Source organism: Camellia sinensis, chromosome 8 (genome assembly GCF_055761805.1).
Source record: "Camellia sinensis isolate YWXY chromosome 8, ASM5576180v1, whole genome shotgun sequence".
NCBI lineage: Eukaryota > Viridiplantae > Streptophyta > Magnoliopsida > Ericales > Theaceae > Camellia > Camellia sinensis.
Genome location: NC_138968.1, coordinates 122,271,313 through 122,289,926, shown reverse-complemented (window position 1 = coordinate 122,289,926; position 18,614 = coordinate 122,271,313). Strand labels below are relative to the sequence as shown.

Here is an 18,614-nt window from a genome sequence, read left to right as displayed (position 1 = left end):
ATCGGAAACTGCCAGATATAGAATGAGCGAGTCACCAGAGGCGGGTGTTGTCAAGAGAGGTACTGAACAGAGGTAGGTCTTGAGTTCGTTGAAAGCTGTTTCGCATTCGACGGACCATTCAAAAGCCTTACCCTGCCGTAGTGTCTAAAAGAATTGTCGGCAGCGATCTGTAGACCGGCTAATGAACCTGTTGAGTACAGCGGCCATCCCCATCAACTTTTGGACTTCTTTTACTGAACGGGGGGAGCCGAGTTCCAAGATTGCTGTGACTTGCCTCGGGTTGGCTTTCCTCGGTGATTGACGATGTAACCCAAGAATTTGCCAGAGCCGATTCCGAACGCACACTTGGAAACGTTCAGTTTCATTCTGTATTTGCGTAAGATGCTAAATATCTTTTCTAGATCGGCAATATGATTATGTTCTTCTTTGGACTTGACCACCATATCGTCGATGTATACTTCCATAGTGTGGCCGAGTTGCTCTTTGAACATGGCGATGACCAGTCTTTGGTAGGTTGTCCCTGCATTCTTCAGCCCAAAAGGCATAACTTTATAGCAGTAGGTTCCTCTTGGGGTGAGGAATGCAATTTTGTCCTGGTCATCTGCATGCATGGCGATTTGATGGTAGTCTCTGTAAGCATCGAGGAAGCTCATGCGTTGATGGCGTGCCGTCGCATCAACAAGCTGGTCGATTCTGGTTAGAGAAAAACAGTCTTTGGGGCAAGCTTTGTTCAGATCTGTGAAATCAATGCACACTCGCCAAGTCCCATTTTTCTTCTTTACCACCACTGTATTGGAGAGCCACGTAGGGTAAGTGACTTCTCTAATTGCCCCGACGTCAAGCAGTCTGTCTACTTCCTCAACAACGGCGGCAGTGTGCTCCGCGGCTGACCACCGGCCTTTCTGAATGATCAACTTACATTTGGGATCGACGTTCAGATAGTGCTGTGAAACTGACGGGTCTATTCCCGGCATTTCGTATGGAGTCCACGCAAAGACGTCCAAGTTGTTGAGCAAGAAAGAGATCAGCTGCTGCCTGTAGACCTGATTCAGAGAAGCGCCGATCATGAGGAACTTTTCTGGGCTTCCATCGATGTCCACTCGGTCTAAACCTTCCGTGGCCTTCTCATTTGGATGTCGCCTAACGTCATCAAGGATCTCCCAATTCGGCACCTCAATGGAGTTTACTTGCAGTTCCTTTGGTGTTTTGGCGGCAAGGAGATAACATGTTTGTGCTGATTTCTGGGAGCCGCGGATTTGCTCAATGTCGTGTTCTGTTGAAAAACGTAGCAGTTGATGATAGGTGCTTGGGACGGCCTACAAGGTATGCAACCACAATCGTCCCATGATGAGATTGTATGGCGATGGCAGCCTGACGACCAAGAATTCCATATCCACCGTTCTGGAACCTGCTCGGACGGGTAAGCTGATCTTTCCCAATGGGTACTCTGGATTGGCATTGAAGCCGAATAGTGGATAAGGAGCAGGACTCAGGTCTGACGCGTTGAATCCAAGTTTGATGAAGGTTTTATAATACATAACCTCTGAAGTACTACCCTGGTCGATAAGAACGCGTTCGACGGTGAACCGGTTTACGCGTAGCTCAACAACCAATGGATCGATGTGAGGAAGTGTTAAGCCGATCAAATCGGAGTCGTCAAAGGTGATACTTGGCGTTTCTCGGGGCCGCTTTGCTGGCGTGAGTTACTGTTGGGGGCCTAGATGTGATTGGATCGCATGTACGGCCAGGGCTGCTGGCAGGCTGTATATCATATGGACGGTGTCAAGCGAAAATGCATCCTTCGGAAGGGCAGGTGCTTTGATCGCACTCCTCTGGACGCGTTGTTGGAGACGTTCGTCCTTTGCCAACTCCTCAAGATGATCTGTTGAGGCATAGCGGCCGTCAGTTTCTTGCTGTCGGGCTCGAGATCGTCGATCATCTGCCCTCGGGGGTCGCTCAGAAGCCTGGCGCACTGTTTGTTTGGATTTTGCTATTTCCGAGGCCAGATCGCGACAAAGGCGTTCGTTCTCAGCGATGATGTTGTCCAACCTCTATTTGGTTTGCCTAGCTTGTGTCGTGGTCGCTTGTATTGTCTTTTGCGTCGGGTTTGAAGATGAGCAGAGGTCTAAGACAAGTCTTGCTGCGATGGTTTTTGGTCCAAGCGAGTTTGCTGGAGTGAGGTCATCTCTCTGTGTGGTCTCGTCAGTGGCTATCGAAGGATCTTCAGTCACGCCTGCCATAGATGTATTTGAGTATTTCCAGAGACGGTGCCAATTGTAGAGAAGTAGTTTGGAAATACTCTTCAGATTCTGGGAGACGCTAGTGATCCTCAGCTAGTCACCTTAAAAGATACAAACACTCCGGTCGGGGGTGCCGGAATTAGCACTCTGACGGACAAGTTAGTTCAGACACTCAAGATAGCTTATTTACTAAGTTAAGTGAAGTGATTCTTACATACCTTTCTAAATCTGTGATTCTTATATTTATACTTGCTTTTTGAGCCTCGGGGCCTGAGCCTACTTTTATCCCATTCCCCTTTTATTTATTCGGAGCTACCGATCTCCGGCTATTCGGCCTTCCTAACGTATTCGGTATCCTAATCACGCAATATGGAGCCGAATAATATCTAATTTCTGGAATACGTACCTTCCGACTCTTCTATTTATTCGGCTCCCACAATCATCTTTTTCATTTATTATTATTAAAATTAGATTTAAAAATCAAAAAATATAGATAAATAATACATTAATTTTTTTTAATTTAAAATATATATTCAAGTTAAAAACTCTTTTTCAACAGAATATCTAAACTCTTTTTCAATTGAAAACACAAACAGTCTACACAAATTGAAAACACAAAGCCTTACAAATTACTAAGAATGCTCGCAATATGACGATTCTATTGCAGCTAAATGAACCTCAAATCCGTCATCCGTCCAAAACTAGGCGCATTAGAAAAAATCAATTCGCAATCATTCGCTCGTCATCACGCATCCGTCCAAAATGCAGCGGATTGATTTAGTTCAATCAGTTTGGACAAATCAATATATCCGCTGCTCACCCCTAATATATATCAATACCGCTATATTTTGGATATTTGATTGTTACAAATATAATATTTATTAGAAATATTTATTTATAATTATAAAATTTAATACACACAATATCAACTGATTCATATCAAATATTTTAACACAAAATTACTTTTCCACAACATAAACGCAACCTCAAAAACCAAGACAAACTTTCAATTTTGGAGACTGCGCTATTTGAGAAGTGAATTTTTTAGTGATTTTTTTATTAAAATATAAAGTGTGTGTAAAAAAATATTTAAAAATGACTTTATAATTTTTTATATATAAAAATGTGAGAGAGATTATTTTTTACTGTTTATATATATAAAATGTAGAAAAGAGAAAAATTCTGACTTTCTTTGACTTTTTTTAATGACTTCTTAAATCTTTAACTAAAATTGATGCAAGTGTTATTTGAATGTTTGCAGTGACAAATGCTAAGGGAAAAATTATGATATTTGTTACGAACGTTGTGGTTAATAAAGGATACATACAATACTCCCTTTCTTAAGGGTGCACCATATAGTAGCTCCCTACATAATTATACATAAATATAAACTGTATTGGATACCAAATACAACTAAAAATGGATCAAGTGTAAGAGCGTTCAGTCAAATAAATATCAGAGGGTTCCCTCTACCCATATAAATAGAGGAACTTGAGTGAAACTATTGAAGAAATCTACTACCATGATTCCTATTAACATATCATCGATTAAACGAACGATTCTGAAGTTGACAAATAGTGATTCCTAACGAGTCTGAAGTCGACAAAATAGTGATTCCTATTAACATATCGTCAATTCAGTGAACCATTCTTAAATTGACAAATAGCAATGGCCAAAGCGACGAGTTGCTCTATCAGCCCCTCAAACCAATCCCCAAACATTTTTGGTAACAAAAAGCGACTGGAAAAATCACTAGCATGATTTCTATTAACATATCGTCGATTCAACAAACAATTCTGAGATTGACCAACAGCAATGGCAAGGCAACGAGCTGCTCTGTCACCACATCAAAGCAAACCTCCAAGCGATTTTTGTTGTTTCAATCGACAAAGCTTGAAGTGTTGGAATTATGCCTCTAGTTGTACATCCCATGTAACCGCCACAAGCTTCAAGTACCATAAGGAATCGACCAAGGCTCTACGTAACAAAAAATGTAAAGCGCAGAATCTAAAGCAATACAAACACAACTCTTCAACAAATTTGTTAAATCCTATGATTGCTAAAATTATAAGAAAACGGTAAAGAACTCTCAAAAGAATTCCAGGACAAAATTGAAGAGCCCTAAAGATTACAACTTTATTCATAATAATATAAATCCAATTAGGGAATACTAAAAAGGGAAAATATATATTAGGAAACTAATGATCAGTCTTGTAGATCAAGTAATACTAATTACAGTAGAATAGTATAAATACCAAACAAATACTAATTCTAGACAACTCAACATTAAATCGAAATATTCATAATCAACTAAGAAGCACGACATACGGATACGGATACGGATACAGATGCAGATGCGGACATGGATGCAAACACGGGACACGGCGATTTCAAAAAAATTGTGACACATACATGACAGAGACACAACAATAAAATATTTTTTCATATATTTTTATTTGCTTTTTAGATTAATATTACATCCACAAGCAATCAACATTCACAAAAACTAACTCTAATTCTATTTTATTATTTTTTCTTAAAGCACATTTAAATGAACACTTATAGTTTATATCTTTTTTTATGAATGATCTATTAAGTATTTAAATGTAAGAAAAAAATAATAAACATTTAACATTCATCAAAAGCACTAAATAAAATGAGAAAAAAGACAACTTGACATGTCCCTAGTGTGTCCCCGAAGTGTTCTAGGTGTGTCTCCTAAAAATAAATTCATTAAATAAAAGAACACGCCACGTGGTGCGTTCTATATGTATTCCCAAAGTGTCCAAGTGTCTCCGAAATGTCTGTATATCCGACACGGATACGGCACTAGTTTTAAAATGTCGGTGCTTCATAGCTAATCACATACAAGTTTTATAATAATAAAAATAAAATATATAATCCTTAAAGTTCCATCTGCATCACTATCCATTACATGTTAATAACCAAAACTTCTTATAAATGTAACTAATAAGAAGCCAAGGAAAAGTCTATCTTTGCAGAATTTTTATATCTCATCTTCTATGAAAAATATGTGGTGGTGACATTTACCATTGGTGGTAACTTCTCTGGTTTAGAGTGCTTTACTTTACCCAGATTTTTTGTTCGGATTTTCAAATTTTCGTTTTTTCCTCTTTTTTTTTTTGCAAGTTTTTTCCTGATGCTAAGAATGTATCAAACACCCTATAATAAATTAACCCATTCTTTTAACAAGCACCACCGAAGCATATTCATTTATTAAGCAATGCACTCCCTTATATCTACATTCGTGCTTAGCAACGGAATTGTGTGCAAGTGTAACAACATATAGTTAGATAACCATATGTCGTATACCTAGGTCATTCTTGATACATCATAATTCATATCTATTGATGGTTCAATTAGTTGAAAGTTGATATATTTAGTATTTAAATTACTAATACCAGAACAAAATAAAGGCATGGCAAAGAAATTGTCATCCTAGCATCATGTTCACATCAACATTATTCATTACAGAAAGAACCTAACTTAAAGTCAACAGTTCACCAGCAGGGGGAAAACAGGTGAATTCATTGCTTGTTGAGGTTCATGTTCAAGAACACTCGACCAAATAAACACTCCAACAGATATATACATATATAAGTATTATATAAAGGAACGATAGTTGGGGCAACAGCAATGACTATAAACAAGGAGATGAATCATGAAGTAGATGAGGCAATACCCATTTCCGCTGCAAGGTCAGGATTGTCAATGCCACCACCAAAAATAGCTCAGCCATTGGCATCAGTTTTGCAGGCATCTTCAAGCACTCTGCACGAAAATGTAAAAAAAATGCATGTTCCGGAAAAATGTAATGCCAAAATATAGGAATCATATAGATAAACTATCATTCAAACACTAATATGAGAGAGAGAGAGAGAGAGAGAGAGAGAGAGAGAGAGAGAGATGACTTGCTCCAAGCAGAATATTTGTACATGATTATATTCACATTCCTGGAGCTTAAGCAGTCTCTGACCTCTCGCAGTAGTCTTGACCCTTTTGGCAAGCATATCGAGTGGTGGCATTGATGTCTTTTCCAAAATCATCACTTGCATCAATTCATAGTGATGCTGATGTTGCATATGATGTATGAAGATTAGGTTGATAGTCATGTTGTCGCTGGAAAATCTCATTCTGCTGTTGGTGGGCATTGCAAAAAGCTGGGCTACTGACAAAGGATAACAAGAAAAAAAGGGCTTCCATGGTATGGAAGGAGACAGAGATGGGATTCATATTAGCGCAGCAGTACCTTGAGTAGAAACTATATCCCTAATCTATATCTGCATTTATAGACGATCATATAAGGATTCCGAAAGCTTCAAGTCCACCACCTAAATCAGTGATTGTCTTGAATTCTTTCAGAATGAAAGCTTCATTAATCTTCCAGTCTTCAAAATAAATCTGAGGGTTTTTAGATTTAAATCAGATAAAAAATAAGAAGAAAGAAAAAGGCATTACTATCTTACTAAACTTTTTAAAGTAGAGGCATCAGTGCCTAATCAATGTATCAATACAAACATTATAATTCTTTTTCCTTTTTGGTTGACTAGGAGGTTCATAATTACAAAACTTAGAACAAGCTCCGCAACGAACATCCAATGGCATCAACATTATAAATCTGTAACAATCTGGTCGGAATATCAGAATACTATATAATCATATCCATAGTTCCTGAACAAGATTTGCCAAAAAGATATGCCAATAGAATTTCTCTCTCAATGCTTCTCCCTTTCCCCAACCTACAAACAGAAAAGATTATTCACACCAGATCCAACAGTGAAAACCAAAATGAATGAAAATGCAACAAAAGACAAGTCAGAACTGCATGCTTAAAATGGACTACAGCAAAAGGAAGCTCAAAGGGGAAAAAATTTACTATTGTGATAATAATCTGTTATAGCAAAGAAAACAAGCATAGAGAACATAGCAGACTCAAGCATAGGCTTGAATCCTCCCTTGAAGCAAGGACAAGGATATTTTATTTAGCAAAAGAGGCGATGACTAATAAAGAATTATAAAGATTTAGATATGATATGAACCAAAAATAGGCACCCTTGCCCATAATCTTGCAAGTTCTCTCTCATGCTAAAAAGGGCAAGCAGGTAAGCACATGGAAACAGAGCAGTCCAGTTGATTTTTATGGAAAGTACTAAGCTATGGATGCATGACCAATACTTCCAAAACATTTCATAATTATCTGTATTTATTATATAAAGCCTACAACTAAAGTTGGTGAAGCTTATTATCCTTTTTTTTTTAATTTCTGAAAATGCCAACACATGAACAATTACATAGGACCGTCATGCCATACAAAACTGCTTCAATTTTTTTCCCAAAAAAAAAAAAAATCTAAACTGTTTCGTTTGTAGATTTCATAGCACACAGCTCGTGAGTGGATAACTAATAGCAATTCCCAATTTTGAAAACTGACCAAGAACTTTGGCTTTTAATCATAAAAAAAAGGTATTCCATACAAGTCCCACAAAAAAAAAAAAAAAACCTACGGATGAAACTAAATGCCAAAAGCAAATTATTAACCATAATTAAACTTAAAGCAACTAACCTTGAGTTATCAGAGCAGGAAATAAACAATACTCCAGCATCCAGAGAATCAAGCCTGATTCTTACAAAACCGAGTACCTGCCTGGCTGGGCTGTACCTGGAAGAGATGATGCTTGGGTCGTGATGTCCTCCAACACACGTTTCAGTTCTGCTTTTGCCCTTTTCACGGACTGTTCAGTAGGGCCCTCTATGAACAAGTACAGCTTCCGTTCCCCTGGTCCTGGAACCTTACCAGAAGGAAAAAACTGACCCCTAGTCGTAATGGCAGCTCCAGTCCATTCAGAAATCGGACCCAAAGTTTCCTTGTGCGTCACTTTCCAACGAGCATTTTGAGGAAAATCATTTATCTCCAACTCTGCCTCGTAATGTTCAGGCATGGCATCGGCCTGAATCTTGGCCAAGTTATGTTGCAAGTTCATGGCAGCTGCCAATGCTGCTGCCCTAGCGGCCCCATCACCTGCGGTAATTGCAGTCCCAGTCACAACTGCTGCCGGACCAGGTATTGTTAAACCAAGAACACCTGGCAGAGAAACAGGTAATCCACCATTTGGAAACAGTTGACCAGCTGAGGCAGGTACCGACATACCCACACTCACTTTAGATGCAGCAGCAAGGGCAGCTGCTTGAGCAAGGACTGCTTGCTGAGATAAGTCACCGCCTGCCTTTCTGACCCCGTCATCTTCATCTTCTGAATCTGACTTGTCTTCCTCAAAGCCGTACTCTTTTGCCTGTGCTTTCTTTGCTGCTCTTCTCACCTCATCCTCCTCTTCATTAAATTTAAAACCACTTCCACCATAACCAGTCCCATGGGCTTGCTCAAGTCCCTGATTCACCTTTGCCATGAAACCATCAGCAAGAGCTTTCAGGTCATCCGGCACAACTTGCTCAGAAAGTTCCAATGCTTTCACAAGATCCGGTGCATATCTTGCATCTTCCTCAGAAATAAATGTGATAGCACAGCCTTTTCGGCCAGCTCGTCCTGTCCGACCAACACGGTGAACATAGTCTTCATAGTGGTTCGGAACATCAAAATTGATTACCAGTTCAAGCTCCTTTACATCTAAACCCCTGGCAGCAACACTGGTTGCAATCAACAAATTGCATACATTACTTTTGAAATCAGCAATGGTGGACTCACGATCGGTCTGATCCTTAGCACCATGAAGGGAGAGGCAAGGATAACCATGCTTGAGCAAATCCCTGAATAAAGCATCACATTTCTCCTGTGAGTGTACAAAAATCAAAATTTTCCCCTTCTCGTACCATTCACCAAGCAGTTCTAACAGTCTCAAGAACCTTTCATTTTCTAATCTCACCTCAACCAACTGGGAAATGTCTTTATTCACAACACTCCTACCACCAACCTGTATTTCCACAGGTTTGTTTAACACTTTACGTGCCAATATTTCAACCTGACGGGGAAAAGTAGCAGAGAAGAGTACAGTTTGACGGTCCGGTCGAGTGTTTTGAACAATTCGAGTGATCTGGGGTTCAAAACCCATATCAAACATCCGATCAGCTTCATCCATGACCAGATAAGTAACTCTACGTAGATTTGTAATTTTGCCACTGCTGGTACAAAGTATATCAATCATTCTACCTGGAGTGCAGACCACAATCTCAGCCCCACGCTTCAATTCGCTAATTTGTTGAGCAACACCAGAACCTCCATATACAGGCACACAGCTGACGCCCATTACCTTTGAAAACTTCTTGATATCACTGTGGATCTGCTGAACAAGCTCTCTAGTAGGTGCCATTATCAACCCAATAGGCCCATCTCCAGACATCAGAGGTGGCTGATCCTTTATATGCCTTAACATTGGCAGCACAAATGCTAGTGTTTTACCAGATCCTGTCTTTGCAACACCTATACAGTCTCGACCACTCATAATTACGGGCAGCGCTTGAGCTTGGATTGGCATAGGCTTTTCAAAGTTAAGCTTCTTTATCATCTCAAGAATTTTGGTTGATAATCCCGTCTGCTGCCAGGTCTTAATTGGTTTGGGCACATCCTTTCCATGTATCTTCAATTCCAATTGCTTCCTGTACGTAGCAACCTCGTCAGAAGTCATCCTTGAGATTTCCTTCACTTCAATATGAAAATTTTTCCTGAATGGGAGATATTCGATCTTTGAATGATCAACTATTGATAGTTTCTCAACTTTGGTCTTTTTCACCCTTTTCATGAATTCATCATCATCTTCATCTTCAATAGGATCGTCATCGTTCCCAGTGTCCCCATAATCTGAATCAGAATCTTCGCCAGGAATGATTCTTCCTATTGACTTATTCAAACCTTTTTTGGGCTGTTCTCCATTACTTTGATTATCATTCTTACCTTTCTTCAATTCTGAATTCTTCTCGTCAGAGGCAGAAAGTACAACATCATTGTTCAGCTTCTTAACTTCTGGCAATACCATAGAATTCATGAAAGCATCTAATGGATCAATTTCTTCATCCACCATATCACCATCACCCTCATTTTGTGAAGCAGGTGCTGCAGTTCCACTCTCAGAGTCAAGTACCATTGCATCACTATCCTCATCCATAGGATTGGCATCTCCATTCATGTTCGAATCCATTTCTGGTTTCTCCTCGGCAGCTGCTTCTTCATCATCAGATTCTCCTTCTAAAGTCCAGGCCTTTCCAGCCATAGGTTCATCAGCACTAGACATTACTCCAAGCTTTTCTCTCTCTGATTCCTCCTTCCTCCTCCTCAACTCTTGCCATTCCTGAACTCTCCTCCTCCGCTTCTCCATCTCCTCATCCAATTTCCTTTGCTCTTCCTCTATATCCTCTTCTCGAGTTCTCGCCTCTTTCTTCTCGGATGAGCCTTCACCACTCCTTTTCTTGGGGCTACTATCTCCAATGTCCTCCCTATGCCTCTTGGACCTGCTGCTCCGTTCGGACTCCCTTTCCCTGTTGTCATCCTCCCTCCTCCGCCTCTTTCTATCATGATCTCTTACATTACCATCATCACTACTATCATCTTGACGCTTCTCCGATTCCCGAATCCTCTCCCTATCCCTCTCCTCCCTCTCACGCTCTCTCTTCTCCCTCTCCCTCTCCCTTTCTCTCTCTCTCTCCCTCTCCTTTGCCCTATCCCTCTCTCTTTTCTCCCTCTCCCTCTCCCTCTCTTCTCTCTCTCTTTCTCTTTCCCTTTCCCTTTCCCTTTCTCTTTCTCTTTCCCTTTCCCTTTCCCTTTCCCTTTCTCTTTCCCTTTCTCTTTCTGCCTCTACTTTATCTTCCTTCTCCTTGTCCCTCTCCTTGTCTTTTACCCTATCTCTATCTTTGGCTCTTTCATCATCCTGGCTCCTCGTCTTCTCCCTGTCCTTGTCCTTTTCCTTGATCCTGTCTCTATGCCTATCCTTGTGTTTTTCCCGCTCCCGACACTTGTCATCATCAATGCTTTTCTCCCTCTCGGATCGCTTACTCTCCCTGTCTTTCTTCTTATCGGAAGAACCACGGTGGCGGTCTCTGTCCTTATCTCTGTGCCTCTCTCCATTCCTCTCCCGCTCATGATCACGTTCCTCCCTATCCCTCCGATGACTCCTACTCTTTGAATCCTCCCTGCTTTCTGAATCTTCCCTCCTAGATGATTTGCGTTTCGACTCTTCCATCACTACCATTACTACTATAAACTGAACATCAATCAACAATAACCTCTATTACTATATATATAATTCCTGCAATGGCAAAGCAAACCCTAGTTGGCTCTGCAACAACTTTCACAGCGTGCAATCCAAGCTTGAATGAATCAATACTTCGATTACCCTAGTATAGTTTGAGAAATTCTCAAACAGTGCAAGAGATAGATCTGATACAAATTATTCAATGTTAACAACGAACAAACAAAAAAGTCAGTGAATTCGTAAACTACAAATCTAGATATATGATGAGACAAACATAACATCCAAACCTTGATATACCTGATGATTATGGTGAATTGGAAGAGAAAGGAAGGCAACAGTTCAGAAACCCTAATATCGCTTCCCTGCAACGCTCTTCCTTGTTTCTTTCTTCGTTTCGTTCCTCTCCATCCTATTCTATTTAAAAATTTTAAAATAAATAAATCAGCTCTTTTTCTTTCTTTTTTTGGAAAATTATTGAATAACAAGAGATATGACTCTTATAATACATTGGATTCTAAATTTCTCCTATAATAAATTGAACTCTAAATTTTAAAATTTTACATTTAAATCTTATACTTTTTTAACAAGTTACAATTTCATCCCTCGTTACGACAAATATCACCTCCAACCCTCTCCTCTATACTTAGGCCTAGTTTGACTACTCCCAAAAAAGTGCACTTATTTCATCTTTTTATCTTTTTTGGGTCACATCAATCAACATCTCCTCTCTACTTTTTCTACACATAATACAAAAAAAGTCAAAAAGTGCACTTATTTAGTCTTCCCAAACTAGGCCTTAGTCTTTTCCTTCTACACCCTGCGTTTTCAACACTTCTAATCAATTCCTTGACCTTCCCATTTTCATTTGTTTGTTGATATTTCAAATAACACAATCAATTTGACATTAAGAAACTAAATAGATGTCATTGGTTCAATTTCGATTGCCTGAATCTAAATATTAAGGCCTAGTTTAGGAAGACTAAATAAGTACATTTTTTGACTTTTTATGAAAAATGGATTGGGTTTGGGTTGGGTTTGAAGTGATGTATTAGAGAGGTGATATGACTTAAATAAGATGATGTGATTTAAATAAGATAGTGACTTTTTGACTTTTTGTCTTTTTTCAATCTTCCCAAACTAGGCCTAAGTTAGTGGTTTAGCTCTGGTAATCTAAATTTTTTGTTCTTTTTTCTAGATCTAAAAATTTTAAAATTGGTTCTATATATGAAAATCTTAGATCTTGTTTGTGATGTTGTAAGAGTATTAGGAGTTCAGCATGGAGAGGAGATTAGGGGAGAAAATTTGCTAGAGAAAAAGTTCACAATGAGAGGTGAACGTCATGATAATTGGAGATAGGGATTGTAGAAACCAAATGTAGAGATGGAATTAGACTTTAGAAGTTATTCAGTGTGTTTGGTTTGAGTTTTCTGGATTAAGTTTTTTGAAAACTGAATTTTTTGATTTTCGTATTTTTTTTTGTTTTTAGTGAATTTTTTAAAATTTTAAACATTTTTTTGTACTTTTTAAAATGCACCTTACTTAGATGTATCTAAAAAGTAAAAAAATTGTGAAAAAATATTTTTAAAAATTAAGAAATACATAAAAATATAAAAAATATACAGAATTCTTATATTTTTTTTTATATTTTTGGTATTTAGTGAATTTTTAAAAGATTTTTTTTACAATTTTTTTACTTTTTAAGTGTATTTATGTTAGGTGTGTCTAAAAGGTAAAAAATTTGCATAAAATATTAAAAAAATTCAGTAAAAATAAAAAAATACAGAAAATAAGAAAGTAGAATTTTCTAAAAATTGTTTTTAAAAAAATGGAACCAAGCAAGCTGATTGGTATAAAGTTTAAAGTATTTAAAATTATGATAAGTGTATGAGATAAAAAATAATAATAATTATAATAATAATAATAATAATAATTTGAAAAGTGCAATTTAAAAGAGTGTCAGAACTTGCAATGTAAATATAATTTCTAATTCTAACGTGTCGTTTGGTAACACTTACGTTTTTAATTTTCTGTTTATATTTACAAAAATTTTAAAAACTCAAATAAAAACTTGTTTGGTAAAATTTTTGATTTATAAATTAGTTGTCTCAGTTTATAAATTTGGCCAAAAAATGAAAACACGAAAAATGTGTTTCCGTTTTGATTTTTTTTTTTTTTATCACCCAACACTAGCCACCACCCGCCACCATTTTCCACCACCGTCTTCCGGCACCACCACCTACCACCCACCCCTACCACCACCTGCCACCACCACTCACCACCCACCTGCCACCACCACTCACCACCCACCTGCCACCACCAGCCACCAACCACCACCCACTTGCCACCCACTCGCCACCACCACCACCCACCCCTCGCCGCCGCCGCCATCACCACCACCACCACCACCACCATCACCCACCACCCACCCGTCACCCACTTGCCACCACCACGCACCACCCACTCGCTACCACCTAGCACCCACCACGGTCACCCACCCACCCACCCACCACCACCACCACCACCAACACCCACCACCCACCACCACCAACACCACCACTACCCGCCACCCACTTGCCACTACCACCCACCACCTGCCGCCACCACTGCCACAACCACCCACTCGCTACCACCTACCACCTGCCACCGTCACCCACCCGCCCGCCACCACCCGCCATCCGCCACCCACCACCCACCTGCCACCACCACCCGCCACCACCACCCACCACCCACTTGCTACCACTCGCTACCTGTCATCGTCAGTCACCCAGCCACCCACCACCCACTCGCTACCACCCGCTACCTGCCATCGTCACCCACCCACCCAGCCACCCACCACCACCACCACCACCCGCCACCTACCCGCCACCACCACCCACCCGCCATCTGCCACCCACTTGCTACCACCACCAACCACCCGTCACCACCACCACCACCACCCACTCGCTACCACCCACCACCGTCACCCACCCACCCACCACCACCACCCGTCACCACCACCACCCACCCGCTACCAACCGCCACCACCCGTCACCCGCTACCACCCCCTACCACCGCCATCCGCCACCCACCTGCCACCACCACCAACCACCTGCCACCACCACCACCACCACCACCACCCACTCGCTACCACCCACCACCCGTCACCGTCACTCACCTACCCACCACCACCACCACCACCACCAGCTACCCACCACCCACCGTCACCACTTTTCACCACCGTCTTTCGCCGCCACTTGCCGCCGCTTGCCATTTCTCACTCTTTTTTATATTTTAAATTTTTTTAAAACATTTTGTCAATTACCAAACACGTTTGTAGTTTATGTTTTTCTAAAAATAAACAAAAACCTGTTTATAAAATTTTTGTAAATATAAACTGAAAACGTAAACGTTACCAAACACACCCTAATAAATTGCTCAACCATAATATACATATAGGGTAAATTGCACTTTACTTTTTTTCTTTAGTCCTTCAAGCGTTTTTTTTCACTTTAACCCTTTATATTTTATATTTTTATCAATTTATTTCAAATCTACCTTATATATATATAAAAAAAAAATAAACAGAAAATAACACATTAACAACCACGTAACTAGGGATGGTAAGGCAACAGGTAGGGCATGGGTCGAAGGCCCCTACCCCACCTCCACCTCCACCTCCACCTCCACCTCCATTTCCTCCGCTTGCCCCCCACACCCGACTTTACCCGATCCACAACACAATAAGAAATTTAACAAAAATATTTAAATTTAATAATTAAAACTAAAAATACTATTTATAATTACAAAAATATATTATATATTGTATATATATTAAAATTATATTATATATATAATATAATAAAAAACTCAATAGATATTATATATATTTTATAAAAATTGAACAATATATTATAATTTATTATTTAAAATTATATTATTTTGATCTCTAACTTTTTAATTATGACGCATTTGATCATGAATTTTAAATCTTGTTATAAATAAGGATAATTGAAAATACTATTACTTAATTTCAAATGGCAAATCATTAATTTAAAATTTTTAAAAATTATTTCTACCCACTGAAGATAAAATTATGTAAAATTGATAAATCTTTTAGACATTTATTTATTTTACAAAAGTAATTTTTATTATGTGTTTGGATGATAATCATGTAATGGGTGGTTGTTAGGATTTTAATGTGTGATCGATATATTTAATATATAAAATGTTTTCAGTTTTGAATTTTTTGATTTATTCGATTGATTTAATAATGATATCAAAGTTGTCGCCATATTTGACTTTAAAAAAATAAAAACTAATTTAAGGAGCCTTGTAAAAGTTTCAATATCTCATATTAATTTTTTTAATTTTAAACAATTAAGAAAATCTACATTGGCTAACTTCCATTTAACCATATAAAAATAAACTCTAATTAGTCTATGATTTATTTCATTATCCCACATAGTAAAAATGAAGGAAAAAGTGAGTTGTTCCACTTATATAAAGTGAATTATATACTCCCATTTAATATTGTAGTGTTGTGTATTTTCAATTCAATATAGTTTAAATTTTAAAACGATGGTACTACATGTATCAAAAACTATTACCAATTAGTGTACCAACATGTATTACAACATTATTACTGACCACACCCATTATACAAATTATAAATACCCAAAACTTATAAAATTATGTCATATCATCTGTTAGTACACTAATTAATGTATCAATTGGTGCATATAACATTATTCATTTTTAAAATAAAATTTAAAAGTTTTAATTAATTGATTTTTGTGTAAGGTTGTTTAGTTTTTTGACCTAGCTGATTAGGCTGAATCATTTTTTGTTTGACTGATTTGTTGGTTTAACCACGATTTTAGCGGTTTTACAAAATATGATAGTTAGATTTATTTGATTCAAAATAAACAAAAAATTGATCTGATTAAAGATTGAAGACTAATTGCTTAATTAGAAATAATTTCCCGTTCAAATAATTGTTAACTTTTATTTTATAATCCAAAAAAGATGAAAAAAGTGAATTATTATAATGGCAACTTCATTTAACAAATAATTAATTATTTTTAAAATATTAAAATATTTTAGATGAAAATTTGTATTAAATAAAAAAAAATTAAATTTAAATTGAAAATTATGATTTGTTTTGAGACTTTGATCAAGTTCTATATTAAAAATAAAATCTATAAACTAGAGAATTAAATTGATGAGATATAGAATTTTTTTAATTTTTTTATTTTATTTGAAAAAAAAAATCAATGAATGTGGTTAATAGGAAGGGTGCTTATAATCAATTTCTTTTAACACCCATTACATTTATTAAAAAATTTATAACTTAGACATAAATATTAGTGCATATGAGTGCATAAAACAAACCAAAAAAGAAAAAAAAAATTGTGTACAAAAGAAATTTAATGTGTGTAATTAAATTAAAATATTTTGAAGATTTATAATTTTTATCATAAATTTTAAAGATTTAAGAGTAGATATATATGGCATGAATAATACAGTAATATAGTAAAAAGTAAGTTTTTATTTTTTTTTAAAGGAAATAAAAATAGTAGGAGAGGATTAGGTTAGAAAGGTATAGAATATTTTTTTGTATCTTACCTTTTGAATATTATAAATTATGGAATTATTAATATTTTGAAAACTATTATTTTAATGGATTATCCAATAGCGTCAATATTATTAACATTAAAATTATTCTTTTATAACAAACACATCGTGTCATTAAATATTTTTTTAAAAAAATAACACGTGTATTATACGGATTAATTGCTAATATATATATATATATATATATATATATATATATATATGTAGAGAGAGAGAGAAAAAAAATGTTCAATGGAGATAACAATAGTGAAACTTAATCTGTACATCGTGGAGTATCAATTGTGATAAGAAAAAAAAAATACTAGCTTATGAAAATTTTAAATATATTTTACACTTTATGATATCAAGTATTTTACTTAAAAATATCTTACCTACTTTTGGCCAACCAAACAAAAAATATATAAAATATTATTAAATCACAAATATATCTTATGAAACTCGTTTAAAATACAAATTATTTTTTATAATTTTAAAAATTATATCGTGTCCTTTCAAGTTTCTAATTATATAATAAAAGATCAATTTTATTAATAAATCATTAACGCTTTGCTTGTTTACGTGAAAAATATGAAAAATATTTTTTAGGATTTTTTTTAAAAATATTTTTCTATGTTTGATGGTAGTAGTGATGGTGAAACAAAGGTAAAGATGATGGCATGGTAGTGGGGCGACAGCGGCGGTGATGGCGGTGGTGACTGCGGTGACGGTGGTGGAGATGAGAGTGGTGGTGGTGGTATGGTGACATTGGTAAAATTTTAATTTTGAAAACGTTTTTCGCCTTTTAAAAGTAGAAAATATTTTATATCCAAATAGGTTTGCTTTTCATTGATAATAAAATTTGTTTTTTGTTAACTTTTGTTTTCCATTGTACTAAGCACTAGAAAATATGAAAAATATTTTTTAGAAAATATGAAAAATATTTTTTAGAAAATATTTTCTGACCAAACAAACCGAGTTTAAGTCAATTATCAATCTTTAATAATATTATAAATATATTTCAATTAAAAATTTAAATAATTTTATTATTATATATGATTGTAGTTGATTTTTTTTTTATTAAATAAAAAATTATAATAATAAAAAATTTATAATTTCTAAAATCACATAAAATAATTCATATTTTGGACAAATATCCAAATATGATTTAGAGTTTACCATTAAGAAACATATTTTACGCCAAAACAAGTTGAGCTTCACTATGCCTATGTTTGGGAAGAATTATTTTAGCCTGACTTTTTAGCCTCGTTTGGTAGAGTTATAGTAAAGTGATTATAACTTATAACCTAACAGCTTATAACTTATAACTGTGAACATAACCTGATTTTTGACTTATAAAGTTTCTCTTCTCCCACTCAAAAAATAAGTTGATTTTTAACTTACAAAAAGCTATAAGCTGTATTATTAAACTGAACCAAAACACATCAAAATAGCTTAAATTAAGCTAAAAGCTAAAATAAGTTAGAAATAACCCATACCAAATAGGGCCTTTGGCTAATTTAACCTACTTAAATTAATTTCATTTGGGAGAAATTTTTGACTTTTT

General features: G+C 36.5%; 1 pseudogene across 2 annotated transcripts; it reads right to left on the bottom strand.

Annotated features, from left to right (window-relative positions):
* Positions 1-3,744: 3,744 nt before the first annotated feature.
* Positions 3,745-12,100, bottom strand: LOC145797080 (DEAD-box ATP-dependent RNA helicase 45 pseudogene; annotated as a pseudogene). Of its 2 annotated transcripts, none has more exons than XR_014338131.1 (3): positions 11,756-12,100; positions 7,825-11,643; positions 3,745-7,000 (listed from the first exon to the last, which is right to left on the bottom strand). The product of XR_014338131.1 is annotated as a DEAD-box ATP-dependent RNA helicase 45 pseudogene, transcript variant X1 (transcript). The 2 variants fall into 2 exon arrangements; XR_014338132.1 differs by having other exon boundaries at positions 11,746-11,841.
* Between the last annotated feature and the right edge of the window lie 6,514 nt (positions 12,101-18,614).